Source organism: Sturnus vulgaris, chromosome 3 (assembly GCF_052056855.1).
Source record: "Sturnus vulgaris isolate bStuVul1 chromosome 3, bStuVul1.hap1, whole genome shotgun sequence".
Taxonomy (NCBI): Eukaryota; Metazoa; Chordata; class Aves; order Passeriformes; family Sturnidae; genus Sturnus; species Sturnus vulgaris.
The window spans coordinates 98,849,026-98,865,621 of NC_142245.1; the positions used below are offsets into that span (position 1 = coordinate 98,849,026).

Sequence of the window (16,596 nt, forward strand, 5' to 3'; positions counted from 1 at the left end):
CAAGTTTCAAGGAGAAGGTAATGTGAATCTAGGGTCTTCAAAATGAAAGAGTATTTCCTTTTTTTCTTTCAGTCCAATACCTTGTGTGTTTCAATGTATCTGAGGGCATGGGCAACTTCTTTGGTCCATTTGAGATTGACTGACAAAATGACATCAGGTTAAGTCTGTGTTGATTTGATTTCTGGGTAAGACTGAACCTTTACCCCTTCCTTAGTTTAATTTCTCTCTAGTACTTGTTAGTGAACAATAACTTTAAAAATATTTGCAAATGAAGGAATTAAAAATGAGCATATGTTCTCATACAATTATGAGAAAGTTGAAAAACTTAAACTGCTTTTACACCACACTCAGATCCCAATTGTGCTCAAAATATTTTAGTATTTCTCCCTAGCAAATTAGACTAGCCATGTGGAAAAAATATTTTTTTTTTCCCTACACGATTATATTATTTTTTGAAATGGTGTCATATGCCTTCCTCTACCTTTCTATATGAAAATATACAATATTTAATCAACTTTACTGCATTTGGGGATCTTCTGGAAGGCTTAGAAAAGCTCATCTGGTAAAATGAATATGAAATCGTGATTTTATTATTTTAACTGTAGGTTTTGATTGTTTGTTCTTCATTGGAGGGGAAAAATAAATACAGGGATGACATTTTCCATTCCAGCTTTTCAATAAGCAGGTGTGTATGTGGTGGGGAATTGACTTCTCACAAAGACTTAATTCTGTATGCTTTTCTATTATATATATTATAATAAACCTGATAGTTAAATCCAACCGTCTCTTCTTAAAACTCTGAAATGACAAAGCTTCTTTAGAAGTGCATCCAAGAGTTAGTAGAGTAGTAATAGCTGTCAGGTTCAAAGCAAAGCTAGCAATTAAATCTTCTGGCCTATCATGCTAGAAATGTATTATATTTCGCTGTTTTCAGCACACAGTATCTCCTGTATTAGTGTGAATGGATCTATTAGAATGCCTTTTATCACTGTGCTTTGAGCTTTCCTGTCTTCATGAAATCATGTAGCTGCTTTCTCTAAAAAGCCTTTAAAGGGCTCCTTACATCTAATCTGATGAAAAGCACTTCACTGTTGGGAACCAGTCAGTCAAATAGCTGTTCAGCCATGGTAACCTGAATAGCATTTGCCAAGGGAAAATGGTGTGGGATATGTAAATCAGAGGGAAGGAGGGGAAGGACTGTGGCAGGTGGGTAGCTTCCTACTCTGCTTCAGGGAATGCATGGCAATCTCATCTCCTGGCTTGAGCAACAGCATACTTAAGCTGGTACTGTGCAGCAAGGAGTTTTACCCAGAGCTCATAAGTGCTTCTCTCTACTTTAAGCTGTGCACTTAAATTTTGCTTAAGTTTGCAGGATGTAATTCTGTGTCTCCTTGGTACAGGACTTCAGTTAGTTTGTGGCCTGTACCTGGCACAGCAGAATTTCCCTTTGACCAGTGTGTTGTGCCCCTGGCTGCTGCAGGAGCTGGCAGTGCTGAGGGATCTCATCTTTCACCCCGTGTCCCTTCCCCCTGTGAGTAGGGCTGACAGTGTAGGACTGCATGAAATGCTGTCTCCTGACAAAGCTAAGGAGGCTGGTGAGTACATGTTTTGCATAATCACAAGCTGTCACCACTGTAAGTAAAGTGAGAATCCAAAGCTGAAATTCCTTCTTGTGCATATAACCTGTCAAACCTCATCCTCTTTCCCATGTGCCCTTTAGCGTTTGTCCTTGGACCCTGTGGCTGCCAGGCTGTGAGCTGCATCATAAGCTCTGACAGGATGAAGTGGAGAGAGATGAGTTCATGGCCATTTGTGCCTTCTGGCTACTCTTGGCTGATAAAAAAACCAGATGATGGGCTGTCACACAAATATAGAGTGGATCCCACAGCCTTTCTTTCCACATCTGCAACTGGTCTTGTGCTGAGACTGACACAGATTACCTAATTCTTCTGCATGTCAGCTTGTGGCTCTGTACAATACAGCTTTCTTGTTTGGAAAACCAGTATAGCACATCAGCAAAAGCCTGTCAGGTGAATGGAGCAGCAGTCGACTGTAAAATCTAAACAAGTAGATAGGTATCTGTGGGAAACAAACTGAGAATCAAGATGTTCCAGGACTGGGCCTAGATAAGACACTGTTTAACGTTTTCATTTCTAAGACAGAAGCTTAAAAAAAAAAGCATGAAATTATGCTCTTTGCCAAATTGTAATAAGTAAGTAGCCACAAAGAATGATTTATTTCTTTTTGATGAGTAAAACCAAAGGTATGTGTACAGGATGTGGCTGTTCAGATTTCTTGGTGAAAAGTTTTCCAGACGAAACTTGAGGGACTGCATCCTGGAAAACAGCAGCTCTGCAAAAGTGGAGGGATCAAGCTGGATACAGAACTCTTAAGGTGTCAATGCACCATTATAGGAAGAGAAGAGAGGGCTAATTTAATCCTTGGTTGATGTGATTTATAAAATAGGTGTCTTTTTCCTGGCATGGTGGAGGTGTTACTAATGGGAATAGCTCTCAAATGTTGTATCTGATCATAGTTTTTACATCTTTAAAGGTCTTTTGAAAACCTTCAGGAGGTATGGAAAGAGCCACAATAATTAGTGATGAAAAAATTCCTGGAAGTGATTTAATATGGAAAGGGTGGAGTGTGAGCAGCTGTTTTTTTATTTTTCCACCTGCATTTTTATTAACAGTTACTGGATTCCTGTCCAGATAATTTTAATACAGGCTTCATCTCATCCAAAGACAAATGTCTAAAAATGTTGAATAGATTGATTAGTTGGGTCATCTTTGTGACATAAACTACTTTGTAGCTGATGGAGGATAAAACACTAGTAAAAATGATCAAGAGAAAATAGACTGAGAAAGTGATTAAAACTATGGGAAAAGAGTTTGGAGGGGGGAATTTACATGAATTAAATAGCAATAAAAGTGTTAAAATAGCCCAGTGGCATGTGCAGGAAATGACCATTGCTTATGTCCTTTCAGAAATTCTTGAAGTTGGATTCACTTGGTTGAAGCATGAGAAAAGGAGGAAGATCTTGAGTACTAGGATAACCATTTTAGTTGTCTCAGAGATCAGAAAAAAGACTGCATTTTATGTACATTATTTGCATGTTCTTTCTACAGGTTTTAGACATGCAGCTTCTTGTTGAATATAATGATCAGTTTGCAGGCTGACTATTTAGGGGTCAGGATGCAGGCTAATTAAGAGCCTCTTGGGAAAGTTTGTATGGGAGGGGAGGTAAGTGGTTTGTCCATTTGTGTAGAGCTTAACCTAATGGCTGGATAACTCCAAGGAAATGTCAGCGAGCAAGGCTGAAATTTCCAGTTTGGATAAGGAGAGAAAGACTTGGAGTAGGAGGTAAATCTGTGAGGTCCTTCTGTGAAGAGGATAAATTGAATTTTTGTGGTCGGAAGAGATTGCCCAGGAGCAAGCAGGAGGAGTGACAAACACTGCTGATAAAGAACGGTTTGTTTCCTCAGGATCCCTCCTGCCTTTGCAAGATAGAAGTGGGAGGGCCCCAGGAAAGAGGTTAGTAAAGTGCTGAGTGAGGTGCTGGCAAGGGCAAGGTTTTAAGAGGAAGAAAGAGATTAGGAGATGCATAAGTCAGATGAAGCTGATGCAATGACAGAGTGCTGGTCTAGGACAAGTTGTGTTCTAAAAAGGAGGAGAGCTGGCAGAAGAGATGAAAAACATCTGTGGTAGAGCTTTAGGAAATGAGTTTGAAAGCAGCTTAAACACTAACCATACCCTGACTGTACAAGAGACTGAACATCTTAGCTGCCTTAACAAGACATAGTGCGTACGCTCTTCTTTTACTTTCCTTCTTAAATTTATTTTCTTCCTCCTATTTAGAGAGTGATAAGTGTAACTAGTAGCACTGTCTGAAGAGCTAAATGGAAAGGTGGACAGCTGCAGCTCTTCAAATCAATAAATTGCCCTTCCTGCCATTAGAGAAAGTGGCGAATCTCTCGAGGTATCCAGCCCAAGGCAGGTTGTATGCCCAGGCAGTATTTTTTATCCATGTAAAAGCTGTGGATCTTGCTGTCGAGATACTTGGAAAATATGTAATAATTTATGGTGTTCAGGTTAACATCTTATACATCTCATGAACCTTCTGACCCCAAGGTACAGGAAGCAGTTTTCTTCTAAGTAGAAACACCATAATGAAAATAGATTTTGATTTTCCTCCTGAAAGGTCAAGGTAATTTAGGAAGAGGGCAATAACTATTTTTGTCAGTTTTCCTAGTTTTCAAGCAAGATGTGTTTTAAAGAAGTAGGAGAGGAAGGTTGAAGTGAAGATATAGAAGTGAGGAAGGAACCTTGTTTTGGTGACACAGCTGTTGGCTGAATTACTGATCAGTAGCTTAGAATTTTGGAGTACATATATCTGAGCATTTTTTGAGCATTGGTTGCCTGAGTAACAGTAATTACTGTTTGTTTTTTCTAGAAGTATGGTAGATATTTTTCCCATATCACATCTCCCTCTAAATGGAAATCAGTGGAGGATGAGAATATTGCAAGAATTAAATGCTTATTTTTAGGAGTTTTAAATGTTAAGGCATACTTCAATAATTACAAATATTTTTAAATAGCATGTTGTTTAAAACTTAAGATGAACAAGGAAGATGAGAATTTTGTGTGTTTGGCTATTAACTTATTCTGAGCTGCATTTTTTGTTATATTTGGTAACAAAAGACAGGTCTTATGTTTAAAATCTCAGTTTGAGTAAAGAAGTTTTATGAGTATTTGTTGGAAAGGAGCTCAGCTGATGATTTATTTCTGAAAAAAAAGCCTATTGGATAGTTTATTTCTGAGAAAAAACACTATTGGATAAATCTGAAAAATGGGAAATAGCTTGCAGTGAAAGTAGGACTCCTGCCAATCGCTGTTTTCTGAACTCACAGAATCATAAAATTGTTTAGTTGAAAAAGACCTCTAAGATCATCAAGTCCAACTCTTAACTCAGCACTGCCAAATCCGCCACAAAATTTTGTCTGCTAAGACTGTGCTATCACACACTTGGAAAAGCTGCTTGGCAAAATGGAACTCTTAGTTCTGATTGTATACGGTCAGTTGAAATAAAGTGTAACACTTACCTTTGTCTTTCAGGCTTGTCTGACACTACCAAAATCGTAGACTGATTGGTGTTTTCTCATGGGATTCCTGTGACTGACAAAGGAGAGATTGTTGTGGTAGGTTTGCCTTGCCTGTCTTGATAACAATTGGCTGGGGCACAGACAGATGCAATTTTCAATGCAGCCACACTTTTATAGGACTCTGATGCCAACAGAAGCTGTGGGAGGGGAAAAATACTCCTGAGAGATGGGTTTTACAGTCTTTGGAATTGCCCTTTTTATGTGGTTCCCCATAAAAGTGGAAACCGCATAGCCTGGGGTAGTATAAGAGGAGGGAATTTGTTAAAGTTTGCTTTTAATTACGGAACTCTAACATGAAAAGGGTTGGTTCATTTACCAAAAAAAGTAGGAGAACAAGCAAATGTGTGTTCTAATTAGCTTCCTGGCAAAATCCAAGTCACAGAGACTTGTTTGATGGCAATCCTCAAAGCACAGTTTAATACTACCACCTAAAATGGGCTCACTAGGCTTTTATTTTTAAATCTGTACATAACATATATATGTGCATATATATACACATGCATATAAAACACATAAAACTATATCTTAATTTCTGTAGTAGAGCCTGTTGTTCTTTCATATATGGTTTTTGATTTAATAGTTCCATTTCCCATGTACTCTATATGTTCCATATACTTCATACTTCAAATAAGGGAGTGACATAATGAAGTGATTTCCTTTTTGAGATAGCAGCAGTTTTATATGTACTCCATAGCAAATTATTGATATAATTTGTAAATGTATCTCCTATCAAACAAAAAACATAGCACATATTTATCTTCACATCTTTTAGGAGGCAGCAGAACTTGTATTTAAATAATGAAAACGTGTCTGTTTCTCTGTGGTTTGGAAAAGGTCATCCTGCGAATATCACTAGAACTGCAAGTTCTGCATTGTACTTGCTCTAATATATGGCTATATGCAGAAAAAATAGCATTTTTAGGTTTTTATTTGCCTGAGCTTGTGATCTGCTGTTGGTAGCTTTACATTTTTCCAAGCAATGCTGCTTTTGCACACATGGACTAGCAGATTGTTCAGTTTTTCTCTCCTTTTCTTTGAAACTGATGTTTTTGTTTTAGTTATCAAAATGAAATTATGTTCTTACTTGACTCCTTTTGACTGCAGGAAAAGCCTCTATTGAAAATATAAACATACCCTCATTGGCTTATATTTAAGTATTGAAGATTTAAAGTAATGATCTATATGCTCTGCTTGAGTAATATATCTTAATATAAAGAAGTACTTAATTATATAAGTAGTTGAAATATCTTTTGGATTTTTTTTCTGCTCCATTTTTAGTACTAAGTGGAAAAGTCTATATTTTCACATTTTTTAAAAGCAGAAAATCTAAATGGGAGGGGGGAAAGAAGAGACATAACATTTATTTTAAAACCAAAATGTCTGATACTGTCATTCATACTCTCGCTTAAAAAAAAAGTTGAGGTTAAAAAAATCTACAGTTTTATTGTTTTCTTCTTTAATTTAACTAGTTTACTTAAAATATAAATACAAAGTAGCAGAAAGGGGGGGGGGGGGGGGGTTGTCCCTCACAGTGCTTTAGTTAATTCCTTTTATAAACTTTCAGTTTACAAGTAATCAGCATTTTTGCTACTTTTAGAAATCTCTGCTAGAAACATCGTTTCTTCCTGATACTTAGAAACTTGAAGAAAATCCTTATAAGAAGTGGGAAATGGCAAGTTTATACATCTGTCCTTGGAGTCAATGATTTCTTGAAATAGTTCCTCTCCCATGTGATGATGTACTTTACCCTGCATCGTAGATATTCAGGGAGTGACTGTGGATCTTCTTGATCGCCATGTGGGAAGCTAAATGAGCCAAGATCCTTCAGCCTCTCTCTCCCTTCCCCCAGCTCTCCATCCCTCTCCTGAAGAGTCCCATGTCTTCAGGCATAGTTCTGCCTCTGCACCCGTTCACCACTGTGTTCTTTCAGCAGTGCAGCTTGTTCTGTTCTCACCTTACTGTTTGTTTCGTTTTCTGCTGAGGTGCCTCTAATGATCCTCCCAACTTCTTCAGGCACTGTATCTCATTTTCTGAAACGTGAGAGGAAAAAAAAAGTGTAACATACTCGCAGGAGTTGTGACCATTGTCTTGGAAAAGCATGCATAACTGGTCAGTCTTTTTTTCATTTTCTTAAACAAGTGGAAACCTAAGTTGAGTGTGAGAAGTTCTGGAAAAGTCAAACAACTGTGAATTTCTATGATCTTTCCCTGGCCTTTGATCAGTGTGAGGGCAGCTCTGACACCTTGTGAACATACACAGTTAAAATGTGCCTTGAGTTATTGAATTTTTCTGCTGCCTTCCAACCCTATTTCACTGAAATGGCTCTAAGGGATTACTGAAGTGGAGCATGTCCTGGCAGAGATCTGTATTGGAAAATATTTGTGGCATACAGATGATCATGAGATATTTGTGTAAAGAACAAGAACATACCATACATAGCTCAGATGATTAATACAAAGCAGAGAAGCATTGCCCTCTGATTTTCCTTGTCTGGCAGACAAGATCCTGCCACTCTTGTCTGTGTGATAGTGAACACAAGGGGACAGCTCATTGATCTTTCCTAAGCATCTAGAGAGGCTTGTGCTCTTGTCATCTTTAGACATACTTTCATAGCTTGCTCCTGCTCATTAGTAGGGAGAGAAGGGAGCAGATGGGGAAAGTCAGAGTTTGCCAGTAAAATGCAAAATTCTTCTCTAATGATCTAGTGTTGGCTTGAAATTGTCAGATTTTCTATTGGAGTTGGTAATTTGTCTCGTTGTTTATAACCTCAAAATAGTTCTAATGTTTCATTTCACTGTGGAAGGAAACAATCAAAATATTTTGGCTTTGCTTCAGATAAAGATGTTTTCTAAGTAGCTGTCTGTAACCTTAATGGCAGTTGAGACCTATATAAACTGTATCATTTTACCATAATTTAGTGACAAGTGGGTGATCAAGATCTAGTGATACAGTAATAATTTGAATTATTATCATCATAATCATGTTTTCTTATAGCAGTAGCCAAAGGCACAGCTTGGCTCAGTCCAATGTAAGAAATTAGTAACTAAAATAAAATTTAATAAAGACCTGTCTACAAAAGTCAGTGTTTCTTCAGCCTGTCACAGGAAGAAAGAATTGAATTGTGGAGGTGACAAACTCATTCTGTGATTTCAGCCACAAAGTAAAATTTATTTTTAATTATAGTTCATGAAACAAAATGCAAAACTAAATGTATTTTTTTGCTTTAGTCACAAAAATTCTTCCTCACTAATAAAGAAGGTTTTGAAGGTGGGAAATATTTATCAGTATGCAAAATTTTTAAAAGTAAATGATCTCTGCTCATTCTAAAGCCGTCTGCATTTCTTTATTTACCTGGTTTGGGTACAGGGCTAGCTGTATATAGCTAGTATATACCTGTTTATATGTTTGGATCTGTGGCTAGCTCAGATCAACATGGAAGTGGTTCTGACCAGGCATGGCCTTCTCAATTGATGGTTTTTAATTCTTAGTTTTGAATGTCCCTCTGGTGCTGCAGAAGAACTTAGCATCCTATTGAAATAAATAGCTGTAGATTGCATTTCTGAGGCTTTGTTTCAAATGTTGGAGGTTTTTCGGTTTTTTAATGTTTTGTACTTTTGTTGTCGCAGGCTGTTTTTGTTTTTTTTTTTAAACCAGTGTTAGCTTCTAACATACAAATGTTTTGGCATTGTACCATATACCAAAACCTGATTAGGAATTATTTCTCACCTCTTTTGAAGTTTGTAGAACTAAGTCTGGCTGTCAATGTTTACTTTTTATACAGATGCTATATGTATGTGATATTCGCTTTTTGTAATTTGTTCCAATTCTGTAAAATTGGTCACCTTTCTGTTGAGAGGGGATTTCAGGAGTTAGGGGAGTTGGGGATGGTTCATTTTCTCCAGCTCAGCATGTGAGAAAGGAAATAGAGGACACTGATTACTGCAAATGTACACAGTATTAAATGTGCTGGAATGTACTGGCAATGTATAAAGCAGGGAAAGAGGTACAAGTTAAGACACTTGTCTGCTGTTGTGTATTTTGACCTTTATAAAGTTAAGCAACTACTGCACACCTTGCAGCAATTTTTTGTCTTGTGCAAAAGAATCTCATTGCTGCATAGCAGTCAGTTCCTAAGCTTTCACAAGATTTCTTCCACTTTTTCTATTTTTTTTAATGCAATATGCACAACTTCATTATAGCAGTACTTGAGAAATTTTCTCGTCCCTAGATTCAGATACTCTAATTTTCTCTGATCAGTCTTCTGTTCTCCTGGTAATACATTGATCCTAACAAGGACTGGTAGCTCTTTCTGTGTTTCCTGTCATGTCAGTGTTACTAAATCTTCCTCCCATCCCCAGCGGTTACAAATTCAGTTCTTCTGCTTTCTTCTGGCTTGCATTTTGCATGACTCAATCCAGTTTCACTTTTCTACAAAACTTACAGGTTGGCTTGAAGTAACACTGCAGAGTAACAACTGCCAATGGCAATGAAGCTGCTAGAGAGATCAGGATCTCACAGAGGGAAACTGCCTATTTCAGCCCTTTCCTTTTCTGTCATGGTAAAAGGCTGATTTACAGCTTGCCATATTATTCAACAGTCCTTTTAATGTCTTATAAATTGAGGTGCTGGTTCCCATTTTTGTCGAGCCTTGAGCTCAGGGCTGGGGAGAAAGCAGATTGGTGACTGGACTCTCAGGCCTAAGCTGAGCTGTACAAGCAAGCTGGTTTTCTCAGGGGCTCTGGAGAGAACTTCTCCCAGCTTGGGAGCTCTCTCAAACCTCAGTGCTTGCTGTTCCAAGCCCAACAGCTACTTTTCAACACTGCTTTCTTTAACCAAACAGCAAAACCATTCTCCACAGAAGAAAACATTTCATTTTGAGTATTACTAGGGAAGGCAGGAGAGAGCACAAACTGTCTTTGTCACAGGATAATTATATTGTTTTATGCACTACATACCAGTTTGCCTGCTTTTTCCATCTGCTAATTCTTTGACCACTGCTGTCTTTGCAAGAACCCAGACCTTCTGGTTATTTCAGGTCACTAGCAGGTATTATAGCATCCTAGCTAGCATTATTGCCAGGTTAGGTGATTCAGATCTATGGTTAGAAGTTAAGCTCAGTTTGTTGCTCAGTATTAAAGTTGTGCCCAAGTATTGCTGTTCAAAACCTGGGTAGAGAGGTCTCTAGCCAGCACTCTGAATTCTTACTCTAGTGCCATTTATGTGTCCATAATTGGTTCCTTTTATAGTGCTTCAATTATTTTTATACTTTTAAAATATTTATAAGCTATTTTTACAAATGGTTGGTTACTTTTAGTAATTTCTAACAACCACATGGTTAGAATCCCCATGTGGTCAGCTTTTGCTTTTATATGCTTTTAAATCTGTTATTTGGATGATTCTTGGTCTACACATCCTTCTCATTTTCGCTGTCTCCCATGGGCCTTGTTTAGTAGGGTTTGGGCTTTTTTGTTCTTTTTAAGTACAGAGAGATTATGAATATGCTGGTAGTTACTTACTTAGTTGTTTTGTCAGTCATATTCCCAAGCTCCCCTTTAACTCAACTGCATGACTTCAGCTGTCAGACTTCACAGGTTTCGAGTTTATGTAGCACTGCCTTGGCTTACAGCTGCTCCTCTATGTCTGATGCTACATCTTCCCTGTTCTCCATCTAGAACAGAGTTCGGTGTGACTGAAAAAAACCCTGAATTTACTCTGTTACATTATAGAGTCTTCCTACGCTGCTCTGCTCTAGCCTTTCCCAGCTGAGTTCTGAAGCCCACCAAGCACCTTGGTTCAAGTTGTGATGCTCTTGCTCCCGTCTGTATGTATAAACCAGTATAAAGGAGATGCACTGCTTTGTGTCTCCAATTTTTAAATGAATGGCTTGTTCCAACTCTTTTGGAGAAGCAGCAGCCAGCTGCTGTGCTACTCCCTCTTTGTTTTTAGAGTAGCACTGCTTTGCTCTTGAATCTGTTTAATTGGTTTCCTTTTGGAATGAAACTCAAGAGCTGCCTTTGCCAATTAACTAGGACAAAGTACTCTGTTAATAGACAATGTAGGTTACCCAAGAATTTTAGCAAAAAAATGTAGGATACCTTTGATGGTTAAACAGTTGTTCTTTGGTGGTGGGTTCTTGTCATTAAACATTCAATAGGAATTAAAAGATGTTCCCGGTTTAGTTCCTTCCTGAAAGCTCTTTTTTTTTTTTTTTCTATGTAGTTTTAATATTGACAAACTATTTAATCCCAATAACATGTTAAACTTTTAAGTCCTAGTCAAGCATTTACTGTCCTTCAATCAAAAAACAAAACCCCAACAAAACTTAGAGAATGACTTAAGGCCTGTGACACAGCTCAGTCATATAGCAGACTATGTTTAGAAAGATTAATAGCCATATTTAAAATGAAATTTCTATTATTGGCCTCCTAGATTGCTAGGTACGATAACTTCAGCTAAAAAAGAGTAATCAGATTGAGTTTGTTACTAGGAATATATAAAAACCAACCACAAAACCTAATTTTAAACAGTGGGTTGTAATCCACACTGTTTGGTTTAAAACCCCTACAACAATTCCTTTCTAAATGTCTATTTTAGACTGGTATGTCATACCTCTGGCTGTTTTTTCACAATGTCCCAAACATAAAACACTATGATGACCATTAAAGTAAATAGGAAAAAGTAACAACTACAGAACTTTAAATGCAATATATTTTTTAGTGCAGTGGATTCCCTTTAAATAGAGATGTATGTTTGAAGAGGTGGGCGGTGGTGTGTGTACCATGTTACTTGGTTGGGACCATAATGAACAACCTCATCTGTGATCTTCCCAGCAGCTGGAAAGAGGGCAGGCTTCTGTGGTTTGTGTCTTGTTTGGTTTGGGAAAGCATGAGTTGAACTTGGAAAGTTTCCTACTATCTGAAATGTACACTTGACCTCTGGGAAGTGTAGAGTATCTTTGCCTACCATTTTTTAATTCAGCCTTTTAGTCATAACTTTTTCAAGAAAAAAGCCTTTTTTTTTTTCCTTTTTTATTCTGATGTTGACTTGATTGGTCTGCTTTTTTTGGGCTGCATACAAAGAGATGGAAGCTACAGGAATCAGGACTGCTCAGACAAATACCATGTCAGGATATTTCCTGAAGCGCAAGCGGCTGTGCAGAAAATGGTTGTTCACTAAATTCAGCTCCTCGTTTTCTGAGGCAGAGAATTTAGCACCAAGGCTATTGATATTAGTTGAATTGTCTTACAGCTTGCTTGTATTCATGTAAACTTCTGTAACCTCTGGCCCACTGCAGTATGCACCATACAAACATAAGACAATCTTTTTTCCTCAGAGGAATTTGGAGTTGATTTCTGTTAATAAACTGTTTAGGACTATTCTGAGTACTCATATGAGTACATGTCAAGCTCTTGAAAAGGTTTTTTTAAGACATAAGTGATGACCAAAGGCTTGACATAGATATTTTACATAGGGAGAAGCATGTTTTCAAAGAACTACTAACCTTTTCCTGGATCTTAGTTTTGTGGGACAAGCTTTAGTTACCTTCTAGGTAATGGACATGGACTGATCATTTGTACCTGTGCAAGGAGCTAATTTTATGAAGTGGCTTAGGGAATATATTGTGTAGGTAAATGCTTTAAATATAAGCATCACTGCTTTATTTTATTTCCTTCTTTAGGAAATAAAATTACTTAATTCTGATATTTGTCACTTCTTCTGAAAACCATCAGGATTCATTGGAAAAGCTCTTTGTTTGACATTTTGTTTTTAAAGCTTTTCTTTATAAACCCCTATAATAACAGCCACAAGCTTACTCTGCCCAAAAAATGCTTTTTTCCTTGCCAAAATAAGTCTGTACAAATTCAATTGCTTTATGAAGCAAGCCAGATCTTTCTGCTGAGAAACTGAAGAATAAGTAGGTGTTTTCTATCCCTATGCCCAGCATGCTTTCTGCTAATAATCAGGCCAGCATTATGACCCACAAGATGTGCAGTGAGGGTTGTGTTTCAGTATCCTTCCTGCCCATGTACATGAGCACATAGGAGTTACAGATAGAGCAGGATGCAGGTGGTTTGTACAGATAGAAAATCCAGAAGTTCGCCCATAGATGTTCAGCATGGGGTGTATCCTGAACACCAGGAGTGACTAGCAGTTGCAACATCTGTGTTGATTTGGGGAAGGTGTTAATATGGTCTAGGAGTGCTAGGAGATGATGCAAAATGGTAGCAGGTAATTCCTCTCTTGGGCAGGCTGTCACATTCACTGCATATCAAATCTGCCTCAGAGTTAAATATTCTGGTGCACTAGGTATTAATGCCTGCATATCATTGGTACCTGAGGTGTTCCCTCTTTAACAGGATGAATTTATGGAAGTATGTAGAAGGTGTAAGGATTGACTTAAATGCCTTCAGCTTTCCCTTCATAGCAGTACAGTGACATGTAAGGCAGCATCCTTTTTGTTTAGAATTTTATTGCAATTCAAACTGATTTTGCTGACACCATGTTAGAAAAGCTTTATTTAAATTATTTTTGGTATCTTATTCTATTGGCATATTCTTTGAATAATATTTGACGTCTGTTCTTTTTGTGTACCTCAAAAGCCAAGTCTCTTCCATAATAATAAAGGTTAAAAATCCCAGAGGTTGGAATCACAGAGTGGGTCAGGTTGGAAGGGACCACAGAAGGGACCCCTGCTCAAGCAGGGTCATCCTGCAGCACATGGCACTGGTTTGTGTTCACACAGTTATTGAATTTCTCCAGTGAGGGAAACTTCACAGCCTTTCTGGGAAACCTGTTCCTGTGCACTTATCTCCATAGTACAGTTCTTCCTCATATTCAAGTAGAACCTTCTGTGCATCAGTTCCTGCCTACTGCCTCTTGTCCTTAGCATTTCTTTGCTTGTGTTCCAAGAGGTCTGTAACTTACTGTATTTGTTACCTGGACAAGGGGAGCACTGAAGGGAGCATTTCCATCACTGTAGTGACTCTGTGCTCTTTGTTTCTTCCCTGTTTTCAGTTAGGTCTGTGCGCCCTCAGTATTTCAGCCTTTGGTTTTGATATCTCTGCCCGTGTGGTTGCAGAGGCGTTAGGCATGGTCTGCCATGTGCTGCTGCCTTCTGCAGTAAACAAGGGTTATATATGTGTGTTGTACTGCAAATGTTGTTTTAAGATGGGGAGGGAGAAAAAAAACAACAATGAAGCTGTGGAAGCATTACTGTGCAACAGTAATATTACTGTGAAGGATTAGAGCTGAGGCTCATGTTGAGGCTAATATATTATACCTCTGAGAATACTGTTACATGCTGATTCTCTGCAGAGGGAGAAGTGCAGGAAAACATGTACTCAGGCAGCTAATGCACTACTCATTCCCCCATCCTCTGCTCAGCCCATGTGGTGTGGTAGGTACCAGCTGATGTGTCTGTCTGACTAAGCTGTGTGAACTGTTCAGTTATGCAGTAAGTTTGGGACAGAAGTTATCAGTTGTTCCTTATAACTCAGGTCATGTTCTAATCATCAGATTTTTTTTTTTTTTTTTGTGCATGCAATCTTAGTGGTTCACACTGACATAAGAACTTTCCCTTAATAGTGTTTGTTGAAGGTCTTGCAAGGCCTGTGCTAAATAACTTGACCAGACAATCACTTAGAAGAGAGGGAGAAACTAAGCATATGTCCCTAATCCAAGCACTGTTGTGTATTAAACATCTGTCTTTTAGTTCCCTGGCCCTTGTGAGTGACATATTTGTGCACAGGAATATGCTGGTTGTCACACAAAGAAATGGAGATGCATAATTGGAACATGGAATTTTGGATATGCAAGATGAAACTTGAAAACAAACACCACTTTATTCATCAAGCTAGCATGGCTGAGATATTCGTATAGACCAAAATATAATTGTTTTCTAACACTGTGCTTAGAGGTGAAATGCCTTTTTCCTAGAGAGGAAAGGAGCAGCCAGTTGCCTAATAGGACAGTGAGAGTGAGGAACTTGTGCTACAGATAATATGATGAGAAGAGGACAGGCTGCTTCAGTCAGGAGGAAATTAAACAATAGGAGATAAAAAGACAAAACTTCTGGAGGGATGCTGGGGAATAATCAGATGGATTTGAACCATGAAAAAAGAGAGATTTGAATCCAGAGTCATCAAGATTGTCAGTCCAGAGATTTGTTGTAAAATGTCCTAGCTGATAGTTGTAATTTTTATCATGTAAAGTATCTGATAATATGAATAAGAATAAAAATATTTTGTTCTCTTGTCTATTTATAAGTTTAGGACTACTAGTTCAAAAAACAGTGAGTAGCAGCTAGTGTTAATCAGACTAGATCCTGTCTGCAGGATCTACTGAGCAGGCTGTATCACTTTTTTTCAGTGTTTGAGAGGAGGGGACATGTACTGATATATAATTCAGCCCACTGCATAGCTCAAGCCATTTGGTTTATTATTAGGGGACAGAATTCTTACAGAAACATGTGGTTGTTTGTTGTTTTTTGGTTGTTTTTTTTTTTTTTTTCCAGTTTGGGTGGGTTTTTTCCCTTTGGCTGAAATGCCTAGTATTAGAAACACTGTCTTCCTCTGAAGGTCTTCAGAATTACTTTCCTTCCTCTCTCTGAATAAGTAGTGTAGGCAGTTATCTGAAAATCTGCTTCTTTAGGCACCAGCAGTAGCATAACTGTCTTGGGCAGTCGAAATCCTATCCTAAGTTTTTCTTTGTTTAGTCTTGCGTGTCACATCAGCATGGTGAATGAGTGTGTATACCATGTCGTCTAATTCACAGGGTAAAGTGGTATATTACAGAAGCTGGTGGTTTTGGAGAGAAGCTGTCTGACTTCTCACTAGAGTTGCTGCTTTTAGGCATACTTTTGGAAAAAGTAAAAGTGACTTGCCACGTGATTTTAATGAGTACACAAAACATGTCTATAAAGATTTACTCTATGAGGAATCTTTGTGTTCCTGTGTTTTGGCAATACATTCTTTATACTCCTGTTGATTAAATGTGCTCTCTTTGTTCTTCTTCCTCTTAATACTGTTTGTGGAAGATAACCTTTCAGAACAAGGGATATCTTTAATCTCTGAAGTCTGAGACATGAGACTGGGAACTTGTCCACACTGAGAGCTGTGGAAGATGTTGTCTCTACCTGGAATTTTGTGTTTGTTACGGAGTCAAAAGAACAAAGAGCTCCAGGGAAGTTAACCAGACTTCACCCCACTCTGAATGCTGCTTTCAGCCAGCAGCATATCGACTTTGCATTTCAGATCTATCATAGGAAGGGATAGTGCTTAGATACGTGTTGTCTTACAGTTAACATGGGAGCTGTTGTTCAAACCTGAGCTCCACTGTATACAGGTATACAGGTGACACCTTGAGAGGGTTTGTGGTAGGGTTTTCAATCCCATGTACTCTGTTCCTCACTTGAAATTTGCAAAGCACAATAGAA

At 38.1% G+C, this 16,596-nt stretch overlaps 1 protein-coding gene across 4 annotated transcripts in view; it reads left to right on the plus strand.

Annotated features, from left to right (window-relative positions):
- RNF144A (ring finger protein 144A) overlaps positions 1 to 16,596 on the plus strand; it is a 59,656-nt gene that overhangs the window by 10,080 nt on the left and 32,980 nt on the right. For 2 of the 4 annotated variants that reach the window (XM_014883720.2, XM_014883721.2), the window contains exon 2: positions 5,116 to 5,198. The exons of the other annotated variants lie outside the window; for them this stretch is intronic. The gene's annotated coding sequence lies outside the window, so the exon portion shown is untranslated. The remainder of the gene's footprint in view (positions 1 to 5,115; positions 5,199 to 16,596) is intronic. 4 annotated transcript variants of the gene reach the window in all.